This window comes from Elephas maximus, chromosome 8 (assembly GCF_024166365.1).
Source record: "Elephas maximus indicus isolate mEleMax1 chromosome 8, mEleMax1 primary haplotype, whole genome shotgun sequence".
Classification (NCBI taxonomy): domain Eukaryota; kingdom Metazoa; phylum Chordata; class Mammalia; order Proboscidea; family Elephantidae; genus Elephas; species Elephas maximus.
In genome coordinates, this window is record NC_064826.1 from 103,209,947 (window position 1) to 103,227,890 (window position 17,944).

At 39.9% G+C, this 17,944-nt stretch overlaps 1 long non-coding RNA gene across 1 annotated transcript; it reads left to right on the forward strand.

Annotated features, from left to right (window-relative positions):
* Positions 1-2,627: 2,627 nt before the first annotated feature.
* LOC126082276 (uncharacterized) lies at positions 2,628-10,547 on the forward strand. The gene is made up of 4 exons (XR_007518523.1): positions 2,628-2,921; positions 3,501-3,756; positions 5,069-5,611; positions 10,472-10,547. It is a non-coding gene; the product is annotated as an uncharacterized LOC126082276 (long non-coding RNA).
* Positions 10,548-17,944: the final 7,397 nt, after the last annotated feature.

Genomic DNA, 17,944 nt, shown 5'->3' on the forward strand with positions numbered 1-17,944 from the left:
ACTAGGGAAAAAATGGAGGAGGGTTCCAAATGCAACTCTGGCCTGTGACAGAACCCTCAAGCTTACTACCTCTCTTTTACTTACCTTTAGTTCCAAGAAAAACAAAACTATAACATACAAAATAAAACATAGAGCAGAGTCTAGACTCTTTGGCCCGGTCAGACACCCAGAGGTAATCATCCTGGGTCTTGCTGCTCTGGTTACCTAGAGTTCATGAAAGAAGAGGGAAGAGAGAGGTGTGATTGTTGGAGTTTTGACTCCAGCACTGGGCCTTGGCATTGAAATTTTTTTCTTTCTTAAAGAAGAAAGGCTTACTAAATGATCTACCCCATGCCCCCCTCCCCCCAAAAAGTTGCTGTCAAGTACATTCCAACTCATGGTAACCCCCTGTGTGTCCGAGTAGAACTGTGCTCCACAGGGTTCTCAATCACCGATTTTTCAGAAGTAGATTACCAGGCTTTTCTTCTGAGGTTCCTATGGGTGGACTCGAACCTCCAGCTTTTGGTTAGAAGCTGAGTGTTAACCATTTGCACCACTTAGGGATTCACTGGACCTATATATTTTTTTTTTATAAAACCAAAAAACCAAACCTGTTGCCATCGAGTCGATTCCGATTCATAGCAACACTATGGGACTGAGTAGAACTGCCCCCACAGAGTTTCCAAGGAGCACCTGATGGATTCGAACTGTCAGCCTTTTTGTTAGCAGCTGTAGCCCTTAACAAGTATGTCACCAGGGTTTCCACTTGACCTACAGGTAGTGATTAATAGCTTACTCCTGCCATTTCAGTTAAATGGCCTCCAGAAAGATTGTGCCTTCTCCTTACCTTGGTGTTACCATCTGTTAAATAGGGTGATTGGATTCTAGTGACACTCTTTGTTTTCTTCTTCCAATAGGATGAAAAACGCTTAGACATATGCTCCCACCCCCCTTTTCTTCCCACTTTCTTTCTTTGTCTTTACAAAAGACCCACATGACAGTCTATTCAACTCAAGTTGGTTTCTTTGGCTCCTGACACATATATTGGAGAAATAATGTTTTGTTGGTCCTCACCCTGTCGCCTGTACCCTTTCTTCTTGCTCACAACTTTTGTGCTGGTGCTCAGTATGAAGCGAGGCACTCAGCTTCAGAACACATACCCAAGATGTTGAGGAGAAAGAAATTTAATGTAAAACTGCCACAGGAAAATAGCTTTCATTCTGCCCCTTTACCTCTATGTGGATGCTAAAGAAAAATTTGTATGTCCAAAGCATCTATTGGCATGAGATGTAGCAACACGTGTAACATACATTTACCCTGACTGTCTCAAATTTATGGTTTTAGATTTTATGAAGAACTTCTTGGCTGTTCTTGGTGGAAGCTTTTAAATATACTACTAATTGGCATTATTGTGATTACTTCCTTAGAGAGGTTCAAGGAAATTGTATTTCCTTATTTTGGGGGGACTGTTAGAGGATCATTGGAGTCCCTGAGTCGTATAAATGGTTAAGGTACTTGGCTGCTAATTGTAAGTTTGGAGGTTCGATTCCACCCTGGGTGCCTAAGAAGAAAGCCCTAGGAATCGACTTCTGAAAAACAGCCATTAAAAACCCTATGGAGTGCAGTTCTACTCTGACATACACGGGGTTGCCATGAGTTTGAGTCAACTCCATTGGCAACAGGTTAAAGGATCAATATTTCTGGAGGTAGAGGAATAAACTGTATTTCCCTTCTAGGGAAGATTTCCTATAAATCTAACCAAAAGCTTAGAGTGACATTGACTGAGATAGAAGGGCAGGACATAAATGCAATGACCCATATGTCCACTTCTAAAAACACTGCTCTGTGACTTGGCACTCTGAGAGTCTTTTAAGTCTGCTTTGTTGAACCTTGTAATGGGAAAGGTCTGAGTCAACAGAAAACTGAAGTGTCCCAGTCTTAAAAACACAGCAGAGATGGAAATATCCAGTCATTTGGGCTTCTACCTCTGGGCCCATGTTTTCCATTTTATGAATCTTAAACATTTCATCTAGTTCTCCAGCTCTACTTTCTATTGTCTGGGAAAATCCAAGTGAAAGGATGTAAATCCAATATGCAGGCCAGAGGTGGTGCTAAAGGCTTGTTAAGTAAGTCAGTTAACAGAACTCACTGACAAAACCATGAAGAGAAGACAGTGATAAAAACTCAATGCTTTATGCAGCTACTTTCCCACGACCCAGGTGACATGAAGTAGAATGAGTAGTTTGGTGGGTCTCTGTGTGGGTGCATTTCTGGGGGAAGATTTGTGAACTCGACAGATAGAATTCAGATCTCAAATAGGTCCAATTGGGGGTGGAAAAGGATTCTGCCAGTAGTCAGAATTATTACCTTTAATTTCCTGCACAAAATGGAAGTAGATTTAATCTACTCATCTCTGTGAAATAAGAACTCCTATTATATTTTTCCTTTCTCCTGAAATAAAAAATAGATAAAATACATCAGTGTTGGGAGATCTTTTCATAAGTTCTGCAATCGATATTAAATTTGGTGCTAAACAATAATAGTAACAATAATAACTAGCTTATGTTAAGTTCTTATGTGCAAGGCAGTATTCTAAGTAATTTTCATTAAGTAACTTAATAAATGTGCCTCAGAAGTCCTGATGGATGCTGTGCCTGAAAGTAGACCTCTGGTATACCATATTCAATGGTGCTAAGTGATCCCTGCCATTATGGCCATGAACTGCTACTTTCAGCCTGTGTTCCTAAAACTCATGGACTCTAGGAATTTTGTGATCTCATCAAAGGGGAAAAGGGCAAGATAAGTCAGGGACAGAAAGGCTCTGAATCAATCATTTCAACCTTTGCACATGCTTTAGAAAGAACAGAGTTCCCAAGAAGATTGACTTGGTTCAGGCACCATTGGCAAACTTCTCAAGAAAGTCTTCTTAGCCTGCCCCTCAGGTAAGGATTACACGTTTTCATCATTCTAACCGTATGTCAGTTATTTCTCATCGTTAGATGAAGGTGAGGACACTTATGATCATAAATTGTCATGTTTCTGATCTGGGGAGGGTTTAAACTTAAGAAGAACTTAACTTACTGAGTTGTTCCTTAGGAAGAGTTTAATTTACTGAGTAGGTACCCTCTAAGACGGCCCCCAACAATTTCTTGCCCCTGATAGTCACACCTTTGTGTTGTCCCTTTTCAGTTTGTACAGGGTTGGTCTATATGACATGACAGCATGTTACTTATGAGATTAACTAGCTGCCATTAAGCAAATTCTGATACAAATGGCAAACCTATGTGTATCAGAGTAGAACTGTGCTCCACAGGGTTTTCAATGACCGATTTTTCACAACTAGATCACCAAGCCTTCCTCCTGAGGTGCCTCTGAGGGGACATGACCCTCCAACCTTGGCTGAAAGCCAAATGCTTAACCATTTGCACCAACCAGGAACTTTATGTATGAGATTATGGTATGTAAAACCACAGCTTCTGTTTTGTTTTTTTGCTCTTTCTCTCTCTCATCACTTGCTCTAGGGCAAGCCAGCTACTATGTTGCGTGAAGCTTTATGGAAATGTTGACATGAGAAGGAACTAAAGCCTCTGGCCAATATCCATAGAGGAATTGAGACCTGCCCAAAACCCCATAAATGAGCTTGAAAGCACATTCTCAAGCCCTGGGCCAGCCTTGAGACGATTGTAGCCCCAGCTGACAACGTACTGCAACCTCAGAACCACCCAGCTAAGCCACTCCCAGATTCCTGACCATCAGAAACAGCATGAAATAATAAAGGTTTGTTGTTTTAACTTTAGTTTTAGTTTAGTTAACTTTACTTTTAGGGCAATCTGTTACACAGCAATAGATTGCTAATATGGTGTTCCATTATGGTATGGCAAAAAGTCATTTCAACAGACAACTTTCAGTTTCAACCTCCAACATTGCATTCTCCTTTAATTATCTCCACTCTTTGTTGAGTGTGGTATACCTGTCCAGTCACACTTGGAAGGGTTATGAAGAAAACATGACATGGCAGTGTTGCTGGCTGTACATTAACCTCTTTGTGGGAGCCCAGGTTAGAAATGACAGTAGTAATGGTGGAATTGTGGGGATGTGAAACACAAAGTGCTATGGAGCAACTTCTGAAGGGATCCCTCAGAATAACCTCTATGTTTATAGTGTGTTCTTGACCAGTGGTCTTCAATGGGGTGTGGAGCGTGGTTTTTGCCCTCCAGGGGACATTGACAATGTCTAGAGACATTTTTAGTTGTCAAAACTGGACAGGTGGTGTTGCTACTGGAATCTAGTTAGTAGTGGACAGAGTGGCTGCTAAACATTCCATAATGTACAAGAGAGTCCCCACAACAAAGAATCATTCATTTCCAAATGCCAATAGTGCTGAGGTCGACAGACTGTGTTCCAGAGGAAGCTGGTCCTTGAGACAAAAGAGTAGGTGCCTGACTGATCAACTTTATGTCTTTTGTTTTTTTCTTTACATTATATGAGAGAGGTATAATATTATCCCCTTATAAATCTACACATGTTTTTTAAAAATTTTTAGTAAATGTAAATCATTGCTGAGACTTCTTGCAATGAGCATGTTTCTAAAGTGGAGGGGAAGAAAAAATTCTAGTTAATGGAAGGTCCTCATTAGTTGTTATTCACGGTGTGGTTATATAAAGGGAATAAATCAGATTGCAGGAAATCCTAGTCCTTAGTATAATCTGAGAGTTGCAACATGCAGTTAGACACATCCAACAGTGGCTACATTCCCCTTCTGTACTGTAGTTTCCTTTCTGTCTTTGACTAGATAATTTCTGAGATACTTATTTTTAGTTCTTATATTCTATGATTCTTTCATTTAGAGTTATACTCTGGATGCACAGAGAATGACATAAGTATAAACAGAAGTGATAGACAGTTTCAACAATGCTGTTTAAAGGAGAGAGACACTTGTTAAATGAGGACTGATGGTTCCCCTGTGGGATATCTGGTGATACAGAACTGTAGAGTGTTAGAATGTTTAAGGAGTTAACAAACATAAAAAGGGATAATCCATACATTCCTTGGCACATCTTCCTATCTCTGTGATGTGTTCACTCTGCAGATGTCTGCTCCGGAGAAGAGCTGAGGTGTGATTGAAGATGAAGCTGAAGTGTTAAGCCTGAAAGGAGTCTAAGGTCAGGGCTAGTTGATGGGGCTTCGACTGCAGCCTCAGCAGAACCCAGCTGACCTCTTGATCAGCACATGCCAAGTAATGCTCCCTACGCCCCCGAAAACCTGCAGGTCTGGAAGTCCTAGGCCCTTCTTTACAACATGGAGCTTTTGAGAGGGACCTGAGGACATGGATAAAAGGACAAATATATGTGAAGAACATTGATCTTTTCTTTCTGTCCAATTGTTCTGACAAGGTTAGAGTGAGGATCAAGAAGCTCACCAACAAGCTTCCTGTTGGAAAAAATTATATCACCAAAGGAAATGATATTTCAAAGAATTGAATGGAAGAAGAACATTTAAAGGTCAGAAGATAGAATTTAAGCGTTGATGATGACTTTTTCTTGGCCCTAATCCTCAACTCTATAGACATCAGCAAGTCACACCTAGAAGATATGCAAAGGGAAGGGCATCTGGCAACCAGACTTCTGCACAGGTTTGTTGATTTTACTCCAGTATCAGGGCTTGGCCAGGCTCCTGGGTCCACCCATGCCTTTCCATGTCCACAGCCCCATTTAACCCATGTGCTTCTTGCTTCCCCTCCTTGCCCTACTGCCATTCCTTTCCTTCCTGCTAAACTCAGTTTAAAAAAATCACTTGTCTATTAAGCCTTTTTTAAATTCATTCCTATCCATCCTGATTTTAATGGATTAGTCCATTATTCTGTTTAACACTTATGCTTGACTTTTATTTTACCATCCACAGCATTGTTGAAGAGCTTGTGTTTGTCAGGCTTTAGCATAAAGAAAGCATTGAGACAAGGTGCTTAACATCAAAGAACTTGAAGCTGAGATGAGGGGGGGCAAGATATTTATGTAAACTTGATGCATAATAACTCACTTTACTAAGAAATGCCATTGGATTTCACAGGAAGGAACAATACTTGTAATCTGCTATGTTTAGGAAAGTAGCTATGTAGGAAATTAGCTTTCATCTTCAAAGAAGAATGAGATTTATCTACATGGAGACAGGAAGTGTATTACATGCAGAGGTGAGCAAGCTGAGAAGGCAGGAGAGCCATTGGCATGTATAGAAATAGAGATCTTGATTAAACAGAGTTAGCTAAAGGAACCATTTTAATAGTGAGGAGGAATATTATATTGGGAATAGATCGGGAACCTGGAGGGGGCAGATGTTACAGGGTAGTTTAAAGCCTTGAAAAACAAGAGAGTATTAGTTTTTCTGTAGGTACTGGGATGCTATCACAGATTACAGATTACTATTACTGAAATGCTATTGCCAACAGGGAAATGATGTACCCAATGTTGTGCTTTGGGAATATGGTCCTGGAAGTTGTATATAAAGTAGACTGGAAGGAGAAGAAGTGGAGCCAAAGGGACCACTAACTGTCATAATCTGGTTGTGTGACAGTAAGGGCTTAGACTAGGGACAGTAGATTTATATGTCGCTTCATACATTTGTTCCATACATTTATGTTATGTTTATAAATGCCTGGTAAGTCAGGGCCATTTTATTTCCCTTGCTTTCATAGCACACCCTCTCTTGAGTATACAGTGTTCGGAACTAAATGTCTGTGGTGAGTAAACGTTTTCATTATTATCACTATGTACATTTTGATCAGGCTTAGCTGCTCCAAATAGGTTTTAAACACACAAGATTGGTAAGGACAATCATGTAAAAATTTGTCATGTGTGATATACTTTCTATGCAATATACCCTCTAGAGCTGAGTGTGCAGTGTCACTTAGATTAGATCAATCATGTTAGAGCTGTGAATCCTGAGGGGTGTTTTGGAAGATAGAGCAGGGAGAGGCCCAAGAACCACTGTCATACTTTTAGAGCTCTAGAAATGTACTACCTCATCAGGCTTCAAGACTCATCCTTCTCCAGAAGAATATGCATTTCACTACAAGGTCATGGTAGTGTTTACAGTTAACAGATGGGAGAAATTGATGCTAAATTTGAAAAACTCTGAGGCCATCTGTCTGCCTACTCCATGGAAAGTATCAGTCCCTATTACAGATTTAGGCTGAGTTTACATGCCAATCTAGGAGTCCCGTTGTGATGCAAACAGTAAACATGCTCAGCTGCTGACAGAAAGGTTAGAAGTTCAAGTCCACCCAGAGATCCCTCAGAAGAAAGCCTGGCAATCTACTTGTGAAAAATCTATCATTGAAAACCCTACTCTGACACACATGGGATCATCATGAGTCAGAGTCAACTCGGTGGCAACTGGCTTTTTGTTTTATACAAGATTCTTCCTTGTTAGTCTAAACCAAAAAAACCAAACCCATTGCCATGAAGTCAATTACAACTTATAATGACCCTATAGGACAGAGTAGAACTGCCCCATAGGGTTTCCAAGGAGCAGCTGGTGGATTCAAACTGCTGGCCTTTTAGTTAGTGGCCAACCTCTTAACCACTGTGCCACCAGGGCTCCTTGTCCGTCTAGTCATGGCCAAATAAGATGACTGTAGCAGTTTCCTTGGGCCTTGAATTCTAGTTTGCCTTGTTCTACTGTTTAACACTTTACCATTCACGTGTTTTATTTTCCCAGCTAGAATGGAATTTTCATAAAGGTATAGCTTGTTTCTTAAACTTACTTTGTGTTCTACTTAGCACCTGGCACAAAATGGGGGAAAAAAAGTTAGTAAATTGTTGTTGAATTGGACCGTTGAGAAAGCTCACTCTTTTAGAAATCTGGAAGACCAGTTATTAGGTCAAACTCATTCTTCAGTGGCCAAGATTAACTCCTGATTTTAGTTTGAAAGGCTTCAGGACATATTAGAAGTAGTTCTGTGTTGCTTAAAGCTTAAAAAGTAGCAGACAGAAAGACTGCAAATGAAACAGCACCCTGTTGCTCAGTTCCACCCATATCATTGATGAAATCATATCTTGCACCAATTCCTGTACCTGATCGTTTTACCTTCCTCTTCCCAGTACAGGTGGGGCTTCAGAATTCTTCTTAAATACTTTAAGCAGGATTAAATTGTAGGACAACTGTACTTTAAGCAGCCACTAGAAATAAATCTTGAAGTGCCACACACACAAAAAAAATCTATTTCAAGTGATAAAAATAAAATTGCTATTTCAAGACATTTGCGGCAATAGCCAGTTGTATCTTTGGAAAAAAAAAAAAAAAGACTTTAAGACTATAATATAATGTCCGCAATAAAAAAGAGCAAACCTTTACTGGGTATTTAAATGACCTTCCCATGTATTTAGTACTTACCGTCCAAAGATAAGTCTCAGCCAGTCACGATGATCCTATTCTCCTTGTGACTCAATTCTGGCTAATGGCATGAGAGAAAGAGTCTACTGGAGAGCTTCTTGAAAATTTTACTGAAAATGAGTAAGAAATAATGTGATCCTAGTTATCATGGCTTCTTGGACTATATGAAGAAGAATGGGGCATCAGGATTGGAGGAAGACTCATTAACAGCCTGCATTATGCAGATGACACAACCTTGCTTGCTGAAAGTGAAGAGGATTTGAAGCACTTACTGAAGAAGATCAAAGACCACAGCCTTCAGTATGGATGACACCTCAGTGTTAAGAAAACAAAAATCTTCACAACTGGGCCAATAAGCAACATCATGATAAATGGAGAGGAGATTGAAGTTGTCAAGGATTAATTTTGCTTGGATCCACAATAAACACCCATGGAAATAGTCAAGAAATCAAAAGACACATTGCATTGGGCGAATGGACTACAAAAGACCTCTTTAAACTATTGAAAAGCAAGGATGTCACCTTGAGGACTAAGGTGTGCCTGACCCAGGCCATGGTGTTTTCAATCGCCTCATATGCACGCAAATGCTGGACAACGAATAAGAAAGACAGAAGAAGAATTGACACCTTTGAACTTTGGTGTTGGCGAAGAATGTTGACTATACCACGGACTGCCAAAAGAATGAACACATCTGTCTTAGAAGAAGTACAACCAGAATGCTCCTTAGAAGCAAGGATGGCAAGACTACATCTCACTTTGAACATGTTATCAGAAGGCATTAATCCCCAGAGAAGGACATTATGTTAGGTAAAGTAGAGGGTCAATGAAAAGGAGGAGTGTCTTCAACAAGATGGATTGACACAGTGGCTGGAACAATGGGCTCAAGCATAGCAACAATTGCGAGGATGGTGCAGGACCAGACAGTGTTTTGTTCTCTTGTTCATAGGGTTGCTATGAAGTTGAACTGATTCAATGGCATCTACCAATAAGTCGCCATGGGCAGGCATCTTGTGACTAGGTGAGGAAGCAATTTGGGTTGAAGTGAATGCTGATAACGTATGAGAAAGGGAAAGGACCTGGGTCTTTGAACACCACTGAGTTTTCAATCATTTTGTGCTGAAAGCCTACTCTTCTGGAGTCCAGGTTGTGGGATACATACATTTACTTATTGTTTTAACCACTTGGAGTTGCTGTTTTTTGTCGCTTGCAGTCACAATACTTTACGTTGGGTTGGGGCATATCCTAACTTTACAGAGATTATCTTAATTAATTCTCATAGTAACCCTATCAGGCTGACACTGTCTTCATCCTCATTTCTCAGGTGAGCAAACTGAGAATTAGATTGTGTAAGGTCATAGAGCACATACATGCTGAAAGTGTCATTTTTCCTCAGGAAGTCTGACTCCAGAACCAACACTCTTAAACATCATGTTACAGTCAAGCTGTCTGCAAAATTTATTTCATCAAAATCACCAAAGAATAATACTAGGAAATGTACAGGCTGGGCATGTTGAAGTTTCTTGAAAGTCTTTGTGACACATTAAAGGAAAGGGGATTACGTGTCTGTACCAAGTCAGAGACTTGAATCAAAGGGTTAATGCCACCCTGACTGAGAAGTCTATGCATGATAGTGTTTGATTTGGCTTCTTTTCTTCTAGCCAGAGGGAGCTCTATTTTAGGAGGAAGGAGAGCTTCTCTACCATGAATCAGAAGTGCCTCACTAAACTCCACAGAGGTTGTCTTAGTCCCACGGAAGGTGGGGTTGGTACATGGAGATGGTAAAGCATTTTGGAGTAGGTTAGCTAATCATCACGCTGAATAAATCTTTGTGTGTGTGTGCATCCCTCCCAGGGCTGCTACGTTTGACAAATGCTTCTCAGTGCAACAGTTCCCACTTTTAACAGACACTGCCTCCGTGACTGCTGCTCCTGGAGAGGCCATGGGGCCTGGAGCCATTTCAGAAGTCCACATTGTCAGTGTTCTAATTTCCCCTGGGATCATCGTTTCTTTTTTTTCCTTTGACAGTGCCCTCTCCCAGAATTCATAAAAGGCTTTTCTTTCCTCAATACATACATGGATTTTTTTTTTCTTCTTTTTTCCTTAGATCCTGGATGAAGATCAAAAACACTTAAAGTTGAGGTCTATGTACCTGTTTTTGAAGGAAAGCCTTTCTTTTGTGTATTGATCACACTTTAACCTGCTTGAAGCTTCCCTTGGTCAAAGGATGTACTCAGATGAAGAAAATTTCTCTTGAACTATGGCTTGCAATCAAAACTTTAAATGGTCTTTATATAAAGGGTAAAAAAAAAAATTAGCAAGCGCATCCTAAAAATATCTTTCATGTTATACTCGAATGTATTTCTGTGTATTTACTATAAATCACATGCGATTTCAAGGTTCATAATTGGATATTCTCCCCCAAATCATTACCAAATGTGTTCTAAACACTTTGATAAGCATTTTTTAGATGTTGCTTTTGTGAGAGTAATTTCCACATATCTTATGGATTTTCAATAATGTATTGCAGGGTACTAATGTGTCACTGTCAAATCGATTTGATTCTGACTCATAGCTAGTGGCCCTATAGGGAATAGTAGAACTGCCCCACAGGGTTTCCAAGGAGCAGATCTGAACTCCTGACCTTTTGGTTAGTAGCCGAGTCTGAGCCCTCGTGGTGCAGTGGTTAAGAACTATGGCTGCTAACCAAAATGCTGGCAATTTGAATCTACCAGCTGCTCCTTGGAAACCGGATGAGGCAGTTCTGCTCTGTCCTATGGGGTTACTATGAGTCAGAATCGGTTTGACCGCAGCGGTTGGTTGGTTGGAATGATAGTGTACTTGGCGAGGAGGGGGTGAGTAAAATTTTTTCAACATGTAAACTTGTTCTTTTTTCTGAAAACCACATAGTCCAAACTTTCAATTTTATGGAAACCAAAATGATGAGAACTTCTCTAGGGAACGTACTTCACTGTGAGAGAACGTGCTGACAACCAGTATAGAGAGTAACTTAGAGAGACTCCGTCCTAGAGATAAAAAGCCTGTCTCTGTTATTAAGTACTTGAGGATTTACTTCTTATGATGCTAGATCTTCTTTGGTTTTACACTTCTAAAATATGCTCATCACATTAAATTGTTTCTGCATGTGCGTGTGTGTATCATATATTCTGAAAATACATGGTGACAAAACCAGACATGATGAAAACAGAAAAGACCTAAACAAAGCTCTGATGTTCCACTGTTTCCATTACACCATCGGCTAGTCCACCAGCCTCCTATCCAGTGGTTTATTTTCCCTCTTCATGAACCCCTGATACTTCCTACTCCCTTCCAGTGGTGCAAAGTGTCCTATTTGTCCTTCCTCTATGGCGGGGATTTCTACATTGTATCTTCATTCTTTTTTTTGAGGAGATGGGGCGTGGGAGTTGGGGTTAATTTTGATTTTTGATAGATTTTTCTTTACCTCTGATACCTCCTTTTTCATAGAATCCTGTGTTTGTTTAATGGCTGTCCTCTTGAATCAAATCTCTCTGAGTCTGTTAATTGAAAATTTTTTCTTTTAAAAATGCTATTCTCTGTTTATAAATTATTTCTGTTTTCTTGGAGTCGGTTTTCCTCTGTCATGCTGGAGGTTTTCTTCACTTGTATGGCAATCCTTAGTAGCCCATTCACATGCAAGAATGAAGCAATAGTGACTAATTTGGCATTCCTCTGTGGGGCAAGGCTGATGGTAGGCTTCACTTTAGGTGAGCATGAGAGGAACTGAGCGTTAAGCTGGGAGGCCCTCAATGCCAGATTTTGGAGTGCTTTGCACTTGTCTTTTTTTCCACGTTAGCTGCCCCAGTTTTCCCCAGACAGTTGTTGTTTTATTTTGTTTAAAGAACAAGAAAACTTTCTATTTTTCACCTGAAATGTAAACACTTAGGCATTTTCCAAGTTGCAGCTGGTGGATTTGAACTGGCGACCTTTTGGTTAGCAGCCAGATTGCTTAACTGCTGTGCCACCAGGGCTCCTATAAACACTCTACGGGGGATCGTTCTGTGTATAGAATGTGTGGATCAGTGAATGCAGTAAAGTCAACTGTTGCAACTGTCGCTTTCATAGACTTACACTTAAGCCCCTTGCTGTCATCTCCGAGCCTACATTCTTCCATTTGTTATTGAGACCTGGTGTTTTTAACGTCAACCATTCCCTGTGTCCTACTGCATAGATGAACCCCCTTTTCAAGGATTAAACACCACCCTCTCTCTCTCTCTCTCACACACACACACACACACACACACACATACTTGAGAATGAGACTTTTTCAACCTTACTAAATTACTACTGGTCCAACCACTTCACAAATATAAGAAATTTCTGAACTTTTTTGTCATTTGATGACTCCCCTAGTGTTCTTTCTGACATTGTTTGTTTGTGAATGTCTTTTTTTATTTGTGTGCTTTGATTTTAAAATTATATATTTGGGAAAAAAATATAAATATACATAAAGTTAGAGGTAATAGTATAATTAACCTGTACACACTCATCACCCAGGTTCAGCAATTATTAACATCTTGTGAACATTTTATTCTCTTACTCTTTTTTGGAAAATTCAAAGGCAAATCCAGACATCACGACATTTGATACATAACTGCCTCAGTACACATCTCTAGCTGAGAAATCTATACATAAGTATAACCATCCATACATCTAACAAAATTAATAATAACTTCTTAACGTCACATAATATACAAACATAATCCAATTTTCTCAAAAGTGATATTTCATGGTGTGGACTGTTTAAATTGAAATCCAATTGTGGTTCACAGGATGCCTCCAATGGTTACCTTTTATAAGCCTCTCTTATTCTATAATGCTCTTTTAAGTGTTTTTTTTTTTTTTTAATTAAAGTTGCTAGCTTTGGAGTTGTAAAAAATGATTCCAAATTTCAGTGGCTACAACAAAAACAACAACAAACACAATTAAACTGTTTTATTTCTGGTTCACATTGCATGCTCTCTGCAGTTTGGCAGTGACTCAGCCTCATTCTGTGTATCTTCTTATTCTGGGACCCTATTTGTGTCAGGACATTCTTGTGGCAGAAAGAAAAGGGCAAGAAATCTGGCAGTGACATGTGACGACTGGCAAGACTTTGCTTGAACGTGGCATATGCCTCATCTACTCATTTGCTATTGGCCAAAAAAAGTCATGTGCCCCAACCTAATGCCAATGGTGGATGGATGTTCCACAAGGAGAATGGCTAGCCAAAGGGCAGTAGGCAGGAATGCATAATCCTCTTACAGGAAGGGGGAGTGAATATTTGGGCAATAATAATAATTTACCACACATGCCTTTGATCTATTAGAGAAACTGGGTCATTTGTTCTGTAGACTGTCCCGCATCCTGAAATTGGCTGATTGCTTCCTTATGGTATTGTTTAATTTATATTTTATGTCCCATCCTTCCTGAAGGCTGATATTTAGATCTAGAAGATTGATTGGATTTGGGTTCAATTTTTTTTTTTTTAGGCAAGACTACTTCATAGGTCATAAGATGTACTTTCTGCTGTACATCAGGAGGTACCATACAGCTGATTAACTCACTTTTAGCATGCTTAGTTTCACCAGTGGGTTCAGTTTGTATTAGCCTGATGCATTCATTATGAAGTTCCTCATCAACCTTTCCTCTTTTGGTTTCAGCATCCATTGGTAATTATTGCTTAGGTCCATTGTTTCATGAGGGATTGCAAAATGGTGGTTTTTCTATTTCTACCAACATGTCTTTATTAATTAGGTAAGAGTGGTAAAAAGTTACAATCAGACTCCATTATTGAATCAGACTACTGTATCCAATTTATGTTTGGGGGACTGAGCAAAACTGAATAATAACAAAAATTATTAAAATTAGTTCAAGAATCTTCAGAGTAGATGATATCCTGGGCCCCTCCAAGCCTGTCAGCTCTAGAGTTTTATGATTCAGTAAGCTGTGCTGAACCAACATTTTATGACAAGCAGAAGAAGTAAAGAAAATAGAAGTTCTGTGATGAGTGTACAAAGGTAGCAGGGAGATTTTCCCTCTGACCTAAAGGAGCCTGGACTATGGTGAAGCCATAAAAGATTCCCTTGAGCAACAGCCCTTTATAAGGTGCAGAGGAAATGACCATCAAGTCTTCAGCCTTTGAAAGTCATGTAGAAAAATTATCGTGCCAGCTTGTGCAATCATATGTACTTCACACCAAGGTAGGATATACAACTGGGATTATAAAACATAACAAAACATAGCCTCTACCCTTCTCTCCACGTGCAGCCCCCATTATGAAAGTTTCAACTTCCTCTAAAGTGCCCTGTGACTATTCCCAGGGGATTTTAGGGACAGCATCTTGTGTTCTCTGAAACATGGAGGTATTCATCATTAACTTCTTCTCATGACCATCACCTCAAGCCTCTGCTGCTATGAAATTATAACCTGCCACTGCTGAAGTGCACAGCCTTACTGTGTTCTCTATACTTCCTGTTGTACTGAAACTGCTGAGGTCATTTGGAAAGGGAAGGATATTTCTCCTCCATAGTTTGATCCATTTAATTACATGAAGAGCAAAGCAATTCTCTCTTGAGCATCCAGAGATTTTGGTGAAACAACCCTCTCAGGCTGAACCTACTGCCTCCTCTTTTAAGACTCAGGCATATGTTTTGGGGGCATGGGAAAATGGATCATCTGAATGTCAACCAGGTTAGTGCATATGAAAGTGTTCCTTTTCTTCACTGAAAGATGTAGGCAACTTCACATCCAGAAATAAAAGAGGACATTGCTGAGCTCTTTTGTAACGTGGTAGGTGCAATGACACTAGTTGCGCCAAATAAAGCAGCAAGCTGGGAGATAACACCAACTCACTTTTCCAAAGCTTGTGTGCAGCAGCATCCTTCCTCATATGGAAGATGACACTGGCTTCTACCAAATACAGTGGTCTTGGGGACAGTCAATATGGATCTTTATTAGTAAAAGGATGAGTTTACTCCAAGGTCCTTACTTCTACTCAGGGAAAGCAGATTGCAGAAGAAGCAGCAGGACGAACCAAATAGGATGCCTTGGGAAATGGCATAACCTAAGACATTTCCCAAAGCATCCCATTTGGTTTGCCCTGCTGATCCTTCTGCAATCTCTTTAATCTAATGGCACAATCTAAGTCAGTCTGTCGTACTGTAGGGGCTTTCGTGTTGCTGTGATGCTAGAAGCTATGCCACCAGTATTCGGATATCAGCAGAGTCACCCATGGTGGACAGATTTTAGGTGAGCTTCCAGGCTAAGACAGACTAAGAAGAATGACCCAGCAATCTACTTCCGAAAAGAATTAGCCAGCGAAAACTTTATGAATAGCAGCAGAGCATTGTCTGATATAGTGCCAGAAGATGAGTCCCCCAGGTTGAAAGGCACTCAAAAGGCAACTGGGGAAGAGCTGTCTATTCAAAGTAGAGTAGACCTTAACAACGCAGATGGAGTCAAGCTTTCAGGACCTTTATTTGCTCATGTGGCATGACTCAAAATGAGAAGAAAGAGCTGCAACATCCATTAATAATCAGAACTTGGAATGTTTGAAGTGTGAGTCTAGGAAAATTGGAAATCATCAAAAATGAAATAGAATGCATAAACACTGATATTCTAGGCATTAGTGAACTGAAATGGACTGGTATTGGTTGGCCATTTTGAATCAGTCTACTATGCCAGGAATAACAACTTGAAGAGGAATGGCATTGCATTCATCCTCAAAAAGAACATTTCAAGATCTATCCTGAAGTATAACACTGTCAGTGATAGGCTTGTATCCATATGCCTACAAGAAAGACCAGTTAATACGCCTGTTATTCAAATTTATACACCAATCACTAAGCCCAAAGATGAAGAAATTGAAGATTTTTACCAACTTCTGCAGTCTGAAATTGATTGAACATGCAATCAGGATGCATTGATAATTACTGGTGATTGGAATGGGAAAGTTGGAAACAAAGAAGGATCAGTAGTTGGAAAATATGGCTTTGGTGATAGAAATGATGGCAGAGATCACATGATAGAATTTTGCAAGACCAACGACTTCTTCTTAACAAATACCTTTGTTCATCAACAGAAACAGTGACTATACAAGTGTACCTCACCAGAGGGAATACACAGAAATCAGATTGGCTACATCTGTGGAAAGAGATGATGGAGAAGCTCAATCTCATCAGTCAGAACAAGGCCAGGAGCCAAATGCAGAACAGATCACCAACTGTTCATATGCAAGTTCAAGTTGAAACTGAAGAAAATTAAAAGAAGCCTATGAGAGCCAGAGTACAACCTTGAGTATATCCTACCTGAATTTAGAGACCTTCTCAAGAGTAGATTTGATGCTTTGAACATTAATGACCAAACACTAGATGAGTTGTGGAATGACATCAAGGACATCATACATGAAGAAAGCAAGAGCTCATTCAAGAGACAGGAAAGAAAAGACCAAAATGAATGTCAGAAGAGACTCTGAAATTTGCTCTTGAATGTCGAGTAGCTAAAGCAAAAGGAAGAAATATGAAGTAAAAGAGCTGAACAGAAGATTTCAAAGAGCAGCTCAAGAAGACAAAGTAAAGTATTATAATGACATGTGCAAAGACCTGGAGATAGAAAACCAAAAGGGAGGAACACTCTTGGTTCTTCTCAAGCTGAAAGAACTGAAGAAAAAATTCAAGCTTCGAGTTGCAATATTAAAGGATTTTAAGGGGAAAATATTAAACAATGCAGAAAGCATCAAAAGGAGATGGAAGGAATACACAGAATCACTATACCAAAAATATTGGTCGGCTGACATTCAACCATTTCAGGAGGTGGCATATGACCAACGGTACTAAGGAAGAAGTCCAAACTGCACTGAAGGCATTGGTGAAAAACAAGGCTCCAGAAACTGATGGAATATCAATTTGAGATGTTTCAGCAAACAGATGCAATGCTGAAGGTACTCACTGGTCTATGCCAAGAAATTTGGAAGACAGCTACCTTGTCAACCAACTGAAAGAAATCCATATTTATGCCTGTTCCCAAGAAAGGTGATCCAACAGAATGTGGAAATTATTGAACAATATCATTAATATCACACACAAGTAAAATTTTGCTGAAGATCATTCAAAACAGGCTGCAGCAGTATATCGACAGGGAACTGCCAGAAACTCAAGCTGGACTCCAAAGAGGATGTGAAAGAGGGATATCGTTGCCGATGTTAGATGGATCCTGGCTGAAAACAGAGACTACCAGAAAGATGTTTACCTGTGTTTTATTGACTATGCAAAGGCATTCGACTGTGTAGATCATAACAAATTATGGATAGCATTAGGGAGAATGGGAATTCCAAAACACTTAATTTTGCTCATGGGGAACCTGTACATAGATCAAGAGGCAGTTGTTTGGACAGAACAAGGGGATACTGTGTGGAATAAAGTCAGGAGAGGTGTGCGTTAGGGTTGTCTCCTTTCACCATACCTATTCAATCTGTATGCTGAGCAAATAATTCAAGAAGCTGGACTATATGAAGAAGAATGGGACATCAGGATTGGAAGAAGGCTCATTAACAACCTGCGTT